This window comes from Nicotiana tabacum, chromosome 15 (genome assembly GCF_000715075.1).
Source record: "Nicotiana tabacum cultivar K326 chromosome 15, ASM71507v2, whole genome shotgun sequence".
Taxonomy (NCBI): Eukaryota; Viridiplantae; Streptophyta; class Magnoliopsida; order Solanales; family Solanaceae; genus Nicotiana; species Nicotiana tabacum.
The window spans coordinates 39,647,054-39,661,153 of NC_134094.1; the positions used below are offsets into that span (position 1 = coordinate 39,647,054).

A 14,100-nucleotide genomic window follows, 5' to 3' on the forward strand; every position below is an offset into this window, starting at 1 on the left:
CTCTAAGATAAGTTCCTCTGTAAAAATGAACCACTTTAATTTCCATCTTTAATATATTCAACTTTTGTCAGCAACTAGTATAGCAACTAAGCATATCATGACATGACCAGAAATTTTGCTAGAAAGCAAATTTTAAAAATATCAGAATCTTTTAGGAGTGATATCTGCATGCTTAATAATAACAACAATATAAATTGTAGGGAAATGACACCGGAAAATAACAACAATACTGCAATAATATTATTTGTGAGCAGATATACGAATTGGCTTGAGTCGTGCTGGGCACTGTCCTAAGAAACTATTTCAGCAATATGACATATTTTTGCATGATTAAACAAGCCTACCTCTATTTATTTAGAGGATATAGGAACCAACAAAATTAAATAATAAATCCAGCATGTTCAGAAAATTGAAAAGAAGAATTAATAATAATAGGTAATGATTGTACAAAGAAAGAAATGATGTGGCCAAACTCTCCACACTCATAGCAACTCCCCGGTGCTGGTACTGGGAACTGAAGAGAGACCTGAGCACCGGGATAACTGGTAGAAGGACCTGGCATAGACGAGCCCTGACCCGATGGAGCACGGGACGAACTCTGAGCTGGGAGGGCACTAAGAGATGAATGACCCTGCTAATAACTGTGTGACCATGGTCAGATGATGCACCACGGTGAACTGGGCGAGCCGTTTGAGCATGTCTGAAAGGACGACCCCTACCGTCGTGGAACTGCCCCCAGAAGGAACACAGCTAAATCCACCCTGTCCACGAGGCCTCCTGGCTGCGAACCATCTCAATCTGATGAGCAATGTCGACAACCTTATCAAAAGTAGCACTAGACACACTCTCTCTAGTCATAAGCAATCGCAGCTGAAAAGTGAGGCCATCTATGAACCTCCTGATCCTCTCTCTGTCTGTGGGAACCAACCAGATAGCACGATGGTCCAACACAAAAATTCTCATCTCATACTGTGTCATGGACATAACACCCTGACGAAGCTGCTCCAACTGCCTACGCAGCTCCTCTCTGCAGGACTGAGGCACGAACTTCTCCAGGAAAAGAACGGAGAACTGCTGCCATGTAAGGGGTGCTGCGCCGACTGGCCTACGTCTCTCGTAAGCCTCCCACCAACTGAAGGCAGCCCAGAGAACTGAAAAAAAGTTAACGAGACCCCACTGGTCTCCAGAATACCTGTCGTACGGAGTATCCTCTGACACTTGTCCAAGAAATCATGTGCATCTTCTCCCTTTGCACCACTGAAAGATGGAGGCTGGAGCATCCCAAACCTCTCAAATCTACACTTCCCACCCTCAGGCATAGCAGGAACCACATAATCCTGAGCAGCTGCAACTGGCTGGGCTGGTGGTGCCCCCGGTGTCTGGAATCCCTGTACCACCTGCTCTGGTGTGCGGGCGGCGGGAGTCTGAGCGCCTCCCCTGGCCTGAGAAGTGGATGATGCGGCCGGAACAAAGATCGCCTGGGCAAGACTGGTACACGCGGTCAGAATCTGAGCTAAGGCCTCCTGAAGGCCTGGAATCACAATAGGCACAAGTGGTGCCTTAAATGGTCCCACAGGCTCATCTAGAACTGGTGCCTGCCCTTGAACTAGGGCAACTGGTGGGTCTGCAGGTACTGCCCCAGCTATGCGGGCTGCTCCTCTGCCCCTACCGCGACCTCGAACTCTCGCGGCCCTGGCTGGAGGTACTGGTGGATGTCTTTCCTACCCCGTAGTATGAGTCCTCGCTATCTGTGAGAGAATGAAACAATAGATGTTTAATCACCAGAATCAACAGATTCACACGAAAAGAATTCAAGAATGTGAAGTTTTCTTCCTAAGGGTTCTGCAGCCTCTCGAAGATAAGTACAGATGTCTCCGTACCGATCCGCAAGACTCTACTAACCCTGCTCATGACTCGTGAGACCTATGTAACCTAAGCTCTGATACCAACTTGTCACGATCCAAAATCTAACCCATCGTGATGATGCCTATCATGATACTAGGCAAGCCAATATCTCCAAAAGACTTCCAACATTTAAGAGAAATAAATTTATATACTTAAAATAACCGGAGTCTTTCATACAAAAAGGGGTAAAACCTAAAGCATAAGTGCGGAAAAATAGCCCGACATTTGTGTGTCACTGAGTCATGAGCATCTAGATATCCAGTCTAATACAAACTATGTCTAATTATCAATACATAAAATAAAGAAAACATAGAAAGAGAGACAAGGTCTGCGGACGCCTGCAGCTACCTCGTAGTCTCCGGTACTAGATCGCGCACAAACTCAACGACCTCCGTGATCAAACACACCTAGATCTGCACATGAAGTGCATGGTGTAGCATGAGTACAACCAACTCAGCAAGTAACAGAAATAAATAAGGAACTGAGAAGGTAGTGACGAGCTATACAAATACAGTTCATTTTCAATAATTTGAGCAAAGAATAGACATGCTTTCAAATCCGGCAGTTCAAGTCAAATTAGTTTATACAGTTTCAGTGCAGGTAATCCGGATATAGAATCTTTCAAAAATTCACAATAATGACAGATAGCAGCTAAGTGCATTAACAAATGAAAAAAAAATAAGTACAGCCTCTCAGGGCAACAGACACTCAACTCGTCACAACAGCGCAATCACTCGGCTCTCAGCCCTCAATACTCACACTCAATAGGTACCTGCGCTCACTGGAGGTGTGCAGACTCCAGAGGGGCTCCTTCAGCCCAAGTGCTATATCGTTGCGGCGTGCAGCCCGATCCCATATAAATAGCCATAAGGCTCGTTGCGGCGTGTAACCCGATCTCTCTATATATATATATATATATATCCCTGAGGCTTGTTGCGGCGTGCAACCCGATCCATATATACATCCCTAAGGCTTGTTGCGACGTGTAACCCGATCCATATACACACATATAGCTCACAACCTCTCGGCACTCATGCCCTAACTCAGTCGCCAACCTCTCTAGTCTCTTGGGCACTCAGAAATTATAAAGATCAGCCCAAACAAAAATAACATATTGTATCAACAAGAATCAAGAAGACACTGAGATATGATACGCAAGTAAAACCATGACTAAGTACAAGACAATAATTAGCAAATGCTTCAACAAATATGCGACCTCCGCGGGTCCCAACAGTACCATCACATAGCCTAAGCATGATTTCTAACATGATTTACAGTCAAATTTCTATAATACGGAGAGAACAGGTAATTTACAATAGGCTATTCGACTTTAAAGTCTCACGGGACAGACCAAATCACAATCCCCCACGATGCACGCCCACACGCCTGTCACCTAGCATGTGCGTCACCTCAAAAATAGTCATATCATATCAAAAATCTTGGGTTTCATACCCTTAAGACCAAATTTAAAATTGTTACTTACCTCAACCCGTGCAAAATCCTAATCTGCAATGCCTTTTCCCCTCAAATCAATCTCCAAATGCCCCAAATCTAGCCACAAGCAAGACGATATAATTAATATAGGCTAAAAGCATCAATTCCACAAGAAAAAGACGAAACTATAAGCCAAAATCCGAAATAGGCTCAAACCGGGCCTCGGGCCCACATCTCAAAATCCGACAAAAGTCACAAAATATGAACACCCATCCACTCACGAGTCCAACCATACAAGAATTACGCGAATCCAACCTTGAATCACCTTCCAAAACTTAAAATTTTAGCCTATGAAGTTTTCACCATTTCCCCCATATTTACAATTCAAATCCCTAATTAGATGATAAAAATAACAATAGGTTCATGAAATATAGTCCAATCCGAGTTAGAATCACTTACCCCAACAATCTTCTTGAAGAAACCTCGAAATATCGCCTCACACCGAGCTCTCAAAGTCCCAAAATCGAAATGGAAATCAAACCCTCGAAATCCCATTTTTTGCCCAGTTCATCCGCATCTACGGACACACTGTCGCACATGCGATGCCGCACTTGCGGAATTACCCTCGCAGATGCGAAAATGACTTAAAGGACTGGGTCCGCATCTGCAATGAAGGGGCCGCACCTACGTGTGCATGCCTGCGGACAATGGTCCGCTTCCGCGCTCACCCCTCCAGCTCACTCTCCGCATCTGCGGGTTTGCAGATGCGGAAATCCACTCGCACTTGCGACCCCTAACCATCCCGCAGATGCGGAAATCCACTCGCACTTGCGACCCCTAACCATCTTCTCACCCCCCGCTTCTGCGCTTGGCCTAATGCACATGCGTGTCCGCACCTACGGTTCCCCACTCGCAGGTGCGAAACACCAGAACACTAGAAACTCAACAATTGCACAAGTCCAAATTTCGACCCGTTAAGCATCCGAAACACACCGAGACCTCCGGGACCTCAACCAAATATACCAGCAAGTTCTAAAACACCATAAGAACCTAGTAGAGCACTAAAAACATGTCAAACAACAACAAAAATACGAATTACACCCAGATTCAAGCCTAATAAAATTCTAAACTTTCAAAATTCCACATACAACGCCTAAACCTACCAAACCACGTCCGATTGACCTCAAATTTTGCACACAACGCATATTCAACATTATCGACCTACTCTAACTTCCGGAATCGGAATTCGACCCTGATATCAAAGGTCAACCATGGGTCAAACTTCCCAAAAATTCGACATTCGCTATTTCAAGACTAAATTAGCTACAGACCTCAAATTCACAGTCCGGACACACTCCTAAGTCCAAAATCACCCAACGGAACTAACGGAACAGACGGAACTCCATTTCGGAGTCGTCTTCACACAATATTGACTACTGTCAAAATTCTAAGACCTAAGCTTCTATTTTAGTGACTAAGTCTCCCAAATCACTCCGAAATCAAAAGCAAGACCTCCCGGTAAGTCACATAAGCAGAAACAGATACGAAAAAATAGTAAATAGGGGATCGGGGCTAATACACTCAAAATGACCGATCGAATCGTTACATTCTATGAACCAATAATTCTTATTGTAAGTCAGAGATTTTATCAATCACATTTTGACCCTCACAATTTTGCTGTTCAATGCGATTTTGCACCAGTAGTCCACGTGCGTCCCTGGTTATTCATGAGATCTCTAGAGACTAGGGCAAAATCTCATAGGAGCGGCTACTCCGCTCTCATATAGGTGAATTCATCAAGTGTATACTTATTTTAAATACACCATCCATAAGGAATATGAAATATTTAAGAGTTATAACTCAGCCTCTCAATTAGTAGCAGTCAAGCACTTTTTCTTAGTGCTTCAGTGCCAATTTCGACTTGTTATTACCCATATGAACCTACTTCATAGGATCTCCAATCACATAGGTTGGGTTACCATCTCTATTGACAACATGTCCTATGTCGGACTTAACCCTATCTCTATTGAGGTTTGAAAAAATAATTTTCTTCCCACGGGTTTAGTCAGAGGATCGGCCAAATTTACATCTGACTTCACATAATCAATGGAAATTATTCCATCTCTCAGCAGCTGCTTTATGACATCTTGTCTCAATTTCATGAGTCTACTTTTATAATTATAAGATTTATTCTTTGCAATAGCTATTGTCGCTTGACAATCACAATGCATAGACATAGGAGGAAATATGTCCTTTATTAAAGGGATATTAGCAATAAAGGAAATATTAGCTTGGATGTTAGCTAAAATGTTTCTTAGCCACGCAACCTCAGAACCAACTAACTCTAGAGCTACAAACTCTGATTCCATAGTCAATCTAGCAATGATTGTCTGTTTAGCTAATTTCTTTGATATTGCACCACCACCAAGGGTGAATAGATAACCACTAGTAGATTTTGTCTCATCTGAATCAGAGATCCAGTTTGACTTGTTCAGTAAGTCTTGTTCAGAAAAACTGTCTCTCAGTAAGACTAGTTCAAATTTCTCATACCACTGCTTAGGAGCTTGTTTAAGGCCATAAAGAGATTTAATTAATTTACAAACATTATTTTCTTGTCCATGAATGTTACAACCTTCAGGTTGAACCATATAAATTTCTTCTTCTAAGTCACCATTTAGAAAGGTAGTTTTGACATTCATTTGGTGGATAAATAGCTTATGAATTTAAGCTACGACAATTAAAACTCGAATAGAAGAAATTTTAGTCACTGGTACAAATGTATCAAAATAATCTATATTTTTTTTTGAAAGTCCTTTTGCTACTAACCGAGCTTTATATTTATCTAAAGATCCATCAGGATTAAATTTTTTTTTGAAAACCCATTTGCAACAAATAGGATTTGCACTAGGACGTAAATCTATTAAAATCCATATTTTATTTTTCAAAATAGAATCGATTTCAACTTTTATTGCCTCTTTCCAATAATTAGCTTCTGAAGAAGATAGAGCTTCAAATTAATTTTATGGTTCATTATCAACAAGAAAAGTTTGAAAATCATTCCCATAAGAAAAATATTATTTTCTAGGCCTTTTGCTCCTTCTCAATTTCTCGTTAGAGGTAATTTCATTATTTGTTTCAACATGTATGTGTGAAATTTTATCAGACAATAGATAAATATATTCAAAGAATTCAGCATTCTTTATCTCAATTATAGTATTGCAATCACATCGCTTTTTAAAATAAGAATCTGTATGCAACACTATATTCAGCATATCCAATAAGTATGTAATCAGCAGTTTTAGAATCTATGTTTCTCTTTTTAGGTTCAGGCAAAAAAACTTTAGCAAGAAACCCTCACACTTTTAAATATTTTAAGTTAGGTTTATAACCCTTCCACAATTCATGCGGAGTTTTGCCAATTCTTCTATGTGGTATTCAATTTTGGAAGTGACATGTAGATAATATAGCTTCACCCCACAAATTATCAGGAGCATTAGAACTAACTAACATAGAGTTCTTCATCTCTTTCAATGTTCTATTTTTCCTTTTGTAATGACCCGACCGGTCGTTTCGTAAGTTATAGCCCTGTTTCCCCATTTCTGCTTGTTTTGTGCTTTACAGCTGTATTATGTCTTACCGGGTTGGTTGGTTCGGGGTCCGAAGTAGTTTTTGAACTGAGAGACTTAGTCTCTTAATTGGAAGTTTAAGTTGGAAAAGTCGACCGGATGTCGACTTGTGGGAAAACGACGTCGGATTTGAATTTTTATGGTTCCGTTAGCTCCGTTATGTGATTTTGGACTTAGGAGCGCATCCGAAATGTGATTTGTAAGTCCGTAATAGAATTAGGCTTGAATTGGCGAAAGTTAAAATTTTGGCAATTTTGGCCGGCAGTGGAAATTTTGATATCGGGGTTGGATTGGATTTTCGAAAGTTGGAATAGGTTCGTGGTGTCATTTTTGACTTGTATGTAAAATTTGAGGTCAATCAGACATGGTTTGGTAGGTTTCGGCATCGTTGTGGAATTCGGAAGTTTAGAAGTTCTTTAGGCTTGAATTTGGGTGTAATTTGGTGTTTTGATGTTGTTTTAAGGGATTCGAAGGTTCGGCTAGTTCGTATCGGGTTATAGGACTTATTTGTATAATTGGTTAAGGTCTCGGAGGCCTCGGGGTGATTTCGGGTGGTTAACAGCTTGATGGGAGTTGAGGAATTGCAGCTGAAGCTACTGCTACTGGTGTAACCGCACCTGCGGATTGGGAACCGCAGGTGCGAGCCCGCAAAAGCGAAGGAGGAGCTGCAAATGCGGCAAAGAAGGATCTAGGCAGAGGACGCAGGTGCGATGGCATTCCCGCACCTGCGATGGTCGCAGAAGCGGATTTAGGGGCGCAGGTGCGAGTTTGGCCCGCAAGTGCGATGTAGTTGCCGCACCCACGAAGAGCGCAGATGCAGTCACTTGATCGCAGGAGAGCAGGCAGTGTCTGGTGATTTTTCCGCAGAAGCGGGGCTTTGCCCGCAGATGCGAAAATGGAGCCGTAAGTGCTAAAAGTCTGGGCAAAACCTATAAATAGAAGACTTTAAATGTTTCACCATTCTCATTATTTTTGAGCTCGGATTTTGGGGATTTTGAGAGAGATTTCGGAGTAATCACTGAGGTAAGTTCCTTATGCCTATTTATATTCAATAATGGTGTTTGTCCTACTGATTTTACACCTAGTTGGTGAGTGTTTGAGGTGAGATTTGGGAGATTGGGGCTTGGGAATTGGAGAGTGCATTTTGGGATTTTGGAGGGGCAATTGAGGTCGGATTTTGATAAATTTGGTATGGTTAAACTCGTGAGCAAATGTTCTTTCGGGTTTTATGACTTTCGTCGGGTTTCGAAATGTGGGCCCGGGGGGAGGGGGGGTTGAGCCGATTTCGTATTTTGGACTATATTTTAGTAGTTTTCTTGTGGAATTGATCCTTTTAGCTAATATTGATTATGTCGTACTATTTGTGGCTAGATCTGGTTTTAAGGGTATAAAACCCCGAGAATTGGTATGATGTGAATATTTGGAGGTGACGCACATGCTAGGTGGCAGGCTTGTGAGCGTCCACCGTGAGGGTTGTGACTTGGTCCGTCCCGTGAGACTGTAAAGTCGAATAGCCATTGTTATTGCTTGTTTTTCCTTGTCTTTGAGCAATTGACTGCCTTTCATGCTAGAAACCATGCTTAGGCCATATGATATCACTGTTGGGACCCACATCGGTCGTATACTTGTTGAATTGACTGCTAATTATTTTCTTGTACTTAGTCACAATCTTACTTATGTGTTATATCTCTGTTCCCTCTCATTTTTTGTTGATACTTATTGTATTCTCCGTTTGGACTGATTATTATGATATTCTGTGAGCCCGAGGGGCTGGAGAGGTTAGTGACTGAGATAGGGCCTGAGTGCCGAGTTGCGAGCTCTGAGGTATATGGATCGGGTTGCATGCCACAACAAGCCTTTCGACTATATATATGGATTGGGTTGCACGCCGCAACAATATTAGATCGGGTTGCACACCGCAACAATATTGGATCGGGCTGCGTGCCGCAGTAATATAGCGTTTGGGCTGAAGGAGCCCCTCCGGAGTATGTTCACCCCCAGTGAGCGTAGGTACCTATTGAGAATGCTCCTCCGGAGTCTGTACATCCCCAGTGAGCGCAGGTACATATTGAGAGTATGTATTGAGGGCTAAGAGCCGAGAGTATGAGCTGTTGAGATGAGTTGAGTGACTGCTGCCTTGAGAGGTTGTACTTGCTTTTATTTATTGTTGCACTTAGTTGTTATCTATTGTTGTTGTGAAAATTCTGGAAGATTTATATCTGTTTTACTTGAGCTCAAACCGATTTGACTTATACCACCGGATTTGAAAGCATGTTCACTCTTTACTGAAATTTTTTGAAATGATCTGTATTTTTATAGCTCGTCACCGCTTCTCAGTTCCTTATTTAATTATGTTACTTGCAGAGTTGGTTGTACTCATGCTACACCCTGCTCTTCATGTGCAGATCCAGGTGTGTACAGTTCTGGCAGTCGATGAGTTCGTACGCGAGCTGATTATCGGAGACTTACGAGGTAGCTGCCAGCGTCCGCAGTCCTTGTTTTTCCTTTCTTATTATCTTTTCTCTCTTGTATTGGAAGTTCAGGAGCGGCTTCGCACGATGCAGTCTAGGCAGAAGAGCTATGCTGATAGGAAGGTCCGTGATGTGTCTTTCATGGTCAGGGAGAAGAATCTGCTGAAGGTATCACCCATGAAGGGTGTTATGAGGTTTGGGAAGAGGGGCAAGTTGAGCCCTCGGTTCATTGGGCCTTTTGAGGTACTTCAAAGGATCGGAGAGGTGGCTTACAAGCTTGCCTCACCACCTTTCTTGTTGTGTGTGCATCCAGTATTTCATGTTTCTATGCTCCGGAAGTATATCGGCTATCCGTCCCATATTTTGGATTTCAGCACGGTTCAGTTGGATGGTGATATGACTTATGATGTGGAGCCGATGGCCATTTTGGAGCAGCAGGTTCGGAAGTTGAGGTCAAAGGATATAGCTTCAGTAAAAGTGCAGTGGAGAGGTCAGCCTGTAGAGGAGGCCACTCGGGAGACCGAGCGGGAGATACGAAGCAGATATCCACATTTATTTGAGACTCCAGGTATGTTTCTAAACCCGTTCGAGGATGAACGTTTGTTTAAGAGGGGAGGGATGGAACGACCCGGCCGGTCGTTTCGAGAGTTATAGCCCTGTTTCTCCCATTTCTGCTTCTTTTGTGGTTTACAGCTGTATTATGTCTTACCGGATTGGTTGGTTCGGGTCCAAAGTGGTTTTGGAGTGAATTGAGACACTAAGTCTCTTAATTGGAAGCTTAAGTTGGAAAAGTCGAATGAATGTCGACTTATGGGAAAACAACCTCGGATTCAAATTTTATGGTTCTGTTAGCTCCGTTAGGTGATTTTGGACTTAGGAGCGCGTCTGGAATGTGATTTGGAGGTCCATAGTAGAATTAGGCTTGAATTGACGAAAGTTAGAAATTTGACAATTTTGGTCGGCAGTGAAAATTTTGATATTGGGGTCGGATTGGATTTCCGGAAGTTGGAATAGATTCGTGGTGTCATTTTTGGCTTGTGTGTAAAATTTTAGGTCAATCGGACGTTGTTTGGTAGGTTTCATCATTTTTTGAGCTCGGATTTTGGGGATTTTGAGAGAGATTTCGGAGTAATCACTCAGGCAAGTTCCTTGTGCCTATTTATCTTCAATAATGGTGTTTTCCCACTGATTTTACACCTAGTTGGTGAGTGTTTGAGGTGAGATTTAGGAGATTAGGGCTTGGGAATTGGAGAGTGAATTTTGGGATTTCGGAAGGGCAATTGTGGTCGGATTTTGATACATTTGGTATGGTTAGACTTGTGAGTGAATGAGCTTTTGGGTTTTGTAACTTTTATTGGGTTTTGAGACGTGGGCACGAGGGAAGGGTGGGGGTGGGGGGGGGGGGTAAGTCGATTACGGATTTTGGACTAAATTTTAGTAGTTTTCTTGTGAAATTGATCCTTTTAGCCAATATTGATTATCTCGTACTGTTTGTGGCTAGATTCGGGGCATTCAGAAGCCGATTCGAGAGGCAAAGGCATTTCAGAGTAGGATTTCTACGCGGTTGAGGTAAGTAACAGTCTTAAATCTGGTTTTGAGGGTATGAAACCTCGAGAATTGGTATGATGTGAATATTTGGAGGTGACGCACATGCTAGGTGACGGGCGTGTGAGCGTACACCGTGAGGGATTGTGACTTGGTCCGTCCAGTGAGACTGTAAATGATCTATATTTTTATAGCTCGTCACTTCTTCTCGGTTCCTTATTTAATTCTGTTACTTCCTGAGTTGGTTGTACTCATGCTAAATCCTAGCGACTGCATTTTCTTTATATATGCGATATTAACATGTCCTAGTTAACATGTCCTAGTTTAGCATGCCGACTTAACCATATAAGCAGAAGAAGATGCATTTTTATATCTAGTATCAAAAATATTAAGCACAAATAAACTATGGTTACAATATTCATTGCCCACAAAAATATTATTTTTGGTCACTACGACCTCATCATTTTCAAAGAAAACCTTCACTCCAGCCATTCCTAATAATCCCATAGAAACTAAATTGGTTTGGATATTAGGTACATACAACACATCACTCAATGCTAGAGTTTTACCAGATGTGAGTTTGAAAAGAATTTTTCATTTCCCAAGAACGCGAGATGTTCTTGAGTTACTAAGATAAATAGTTTCTTCTCCTTCCTCAACTTGGGTATAATTTTTGTCTGCACAAATGTGCCTAGTAGCACCAGAGTCTATCACCCAATTTCTCACATTGCCCATATTAGTTATTTGGGAAATGACCGCAACAATTATATTATCCGCTTTAGTCAATTTTTATTTTGACTTATCGTGATTGTCATTTATCCTAACTCTTCTCTTGCATTAAGGTTCATTTTTCTTGAAGGTATTAATATTAGCATTGGATATGTAACCATGTCTATTCACATACCTGTGTTTTGAAATTAGTGTCTGCCAAAGTTGTGGATGCAATAATGTATTTGTAACACCGTGGATATCTGGCAGGACAGCTGGAGCAGTAGCAGCGGAGACAACGAAAAATAACAGCAATACTGCAATAATATTATTTGTGAGCAGATACACGAATTGGCTTGAGTCGTGATGTGCACTGTCCTAAGAAACTATTTCAGCAATATGAAATATTTTCTCAGGATTAAACAAGCCTACCTCTATTTATTTAGAGGATACATGAATCAGTAAAATTAAATAATAAATCAAGCAGGTTCAGAAAATTGGAGAGAAGAATTAATAATAAAGGTAATAATTGTAGGAAGAAAGTAATTATTAGCAAGATAATTCTTGGTTGAGAATTGAGTTGGTATGTGTGGCTAATCCACAACCTATTTATAGGCAATTAGGGAGGCTACATGTATGACAGGTGTGGAGAGTATTTTAACACTTGTTCAAATATACTAGTCCACTTGGCTTTAATATTAACAAGTGTACCTAGTCTTTCATGCATGAAGACACGTGGTAGATTTACATAGCCGCTTGTCAAATCCCTTCAACACTTGGCTTTAAGGTTTCATGCAAGAAACCACTTGAAAATAGATAGAACACTTGTAAAATTAAAAGATACATGGCTATTTTAAAATTTTGAAAATACCCCCACATAAATAATATCAAAAGGTCATTTGAGAAGATGACACTATACTAAAACTATGATATTACATAAAAGTTAATTTCAGGCAGCCTAACAGAGACTTTCTATGTTACTTTTCGTTCTAATTCTATCTGAGACTCAGCTGTCGTATGATTTAAAATTTGATTGATAATGGAATCATTCCTCTATCCTTGCTTACTTAAATACAGAGGCGACTTTAACTGCAATCTAATAAAGACGCTGCTTTAGGCCTCCAAAAGTAAGGGGCCTCAAAAAGTATGTGACCTTGAAATTGACTATATAGTATACATTGGAAAAACAAATATTAGAAAAAATGATTATAAAGAAATACTTAATTTTTCATCTCAAAAAGCTTAAAAATACGTTTCAATAAAAATATTTTTTTTGTGAAATATATATAAGACGTTATTAAGGTTAGATTCTGACTCTAGTTAAGCCGCCTATGCATAAATACCCTTTATTTGCAACAGGGTTTAAACCCATGACATGAGCTAATTATTACGCTCTTAAAAGAAAGAAAAAAATTGTCCGTTTTATCTCCTATATCAAGCGCGATAGCTCTTATAACAGATCCAAAGCCCTGGGACTATTTTCGTTCAGCTCTTTTATAACTAATTAACTACTTTTTCAATCGTTTTCTAGGTATTAAGGATCGTGGGAAAACCTAAATGAGAACAAACAAAAGAAGAAATGGATACATAGAGATCGCAGAGAATGCGATCCTATGCTGTTCTCAATTTAAAACAACATCAAACGCATCTATCAAAATCTAAAATATAATTTTAAAAATCATAAATTACACCAAAAGCAAATCCCATAATCACATTTCAGTTATAACAAAGTAAAACGACGAAAATTGGCAGAAACAATTTGAACTTGAAAGAAGTTCCATGAAAGGAATTAATTCTATATAGAATTTACAAGAAGGGACGACTAACCAAGTAGAGCAACCACCGTTCTGTATTTGTATTGGATAAGAACAGAGGAGAGGAAAATGATAGATTAGGGCTCAATGTTTCTAATTGAGGAAGAGCAAAAACCTGTTTTGCCTCGTTTAGTTCGTCCTCTTTTTCCCTTTACTTCTTTTCTTTCTTCTCTCTTTTTATCGTTTTGTTTCCTTATTCACTTCTTTGTTTCTTTTTCTTTTTTTTATTTTGTAATTAAACGATATTTAATTATAGCAAAAGATATTTACATAGTAGGAGGAGTGTCATTTAGGACACTCAAGTTATCAAATTTGGCCAAACTATTACAAGTGCTTATCGAAATAAATATTTTTTTATTGTGAATATCTAGTTATTTCTTTGGAGAAATTTTAGGTTTAGTTATTTTCTGATCAAGTTAGTTTTTCCCTATAAATAGAGGGAATCTGATTCACTGTATGGTCATCCCTCGAGATAAATAATCTGTTATTTTGTAACTTGAATTATTTCCTTATATTTTTAGGAAATCCATTATTTCCTATAGGTTTAAGAAAACCTATTGTCCTAATAGATTTGGGAAAGGAAAACCTATTGTCCTT

General features: G+C 40.3%; 1 long non-coding RNA gene across 1 annotated transcript; it reads right to left on the minus strand.

Moving 5' to 3' along the window:
* Positions 1–256: 256 nt before the first annotated feature.
* On the minus strand, positions 257–13,663 carry LOC142169886 (uncharacterized). The gene is made up of 5 exons (XR_012699519.1): positions 13,517–13,663; positions 11,886–12,006; positions 3,389–3,456; positions 2,254–2,318; positions 257–1,748 (listed from the first exon to the last, which is right to left on the minus strand). It is a non-coding gene; the product is annotated as an uncharacterized LOC142169886 (long non-coding RNA).
* Between the last annotated feature and the right edge of the window lie 437 nt (positions 13,664–14,100).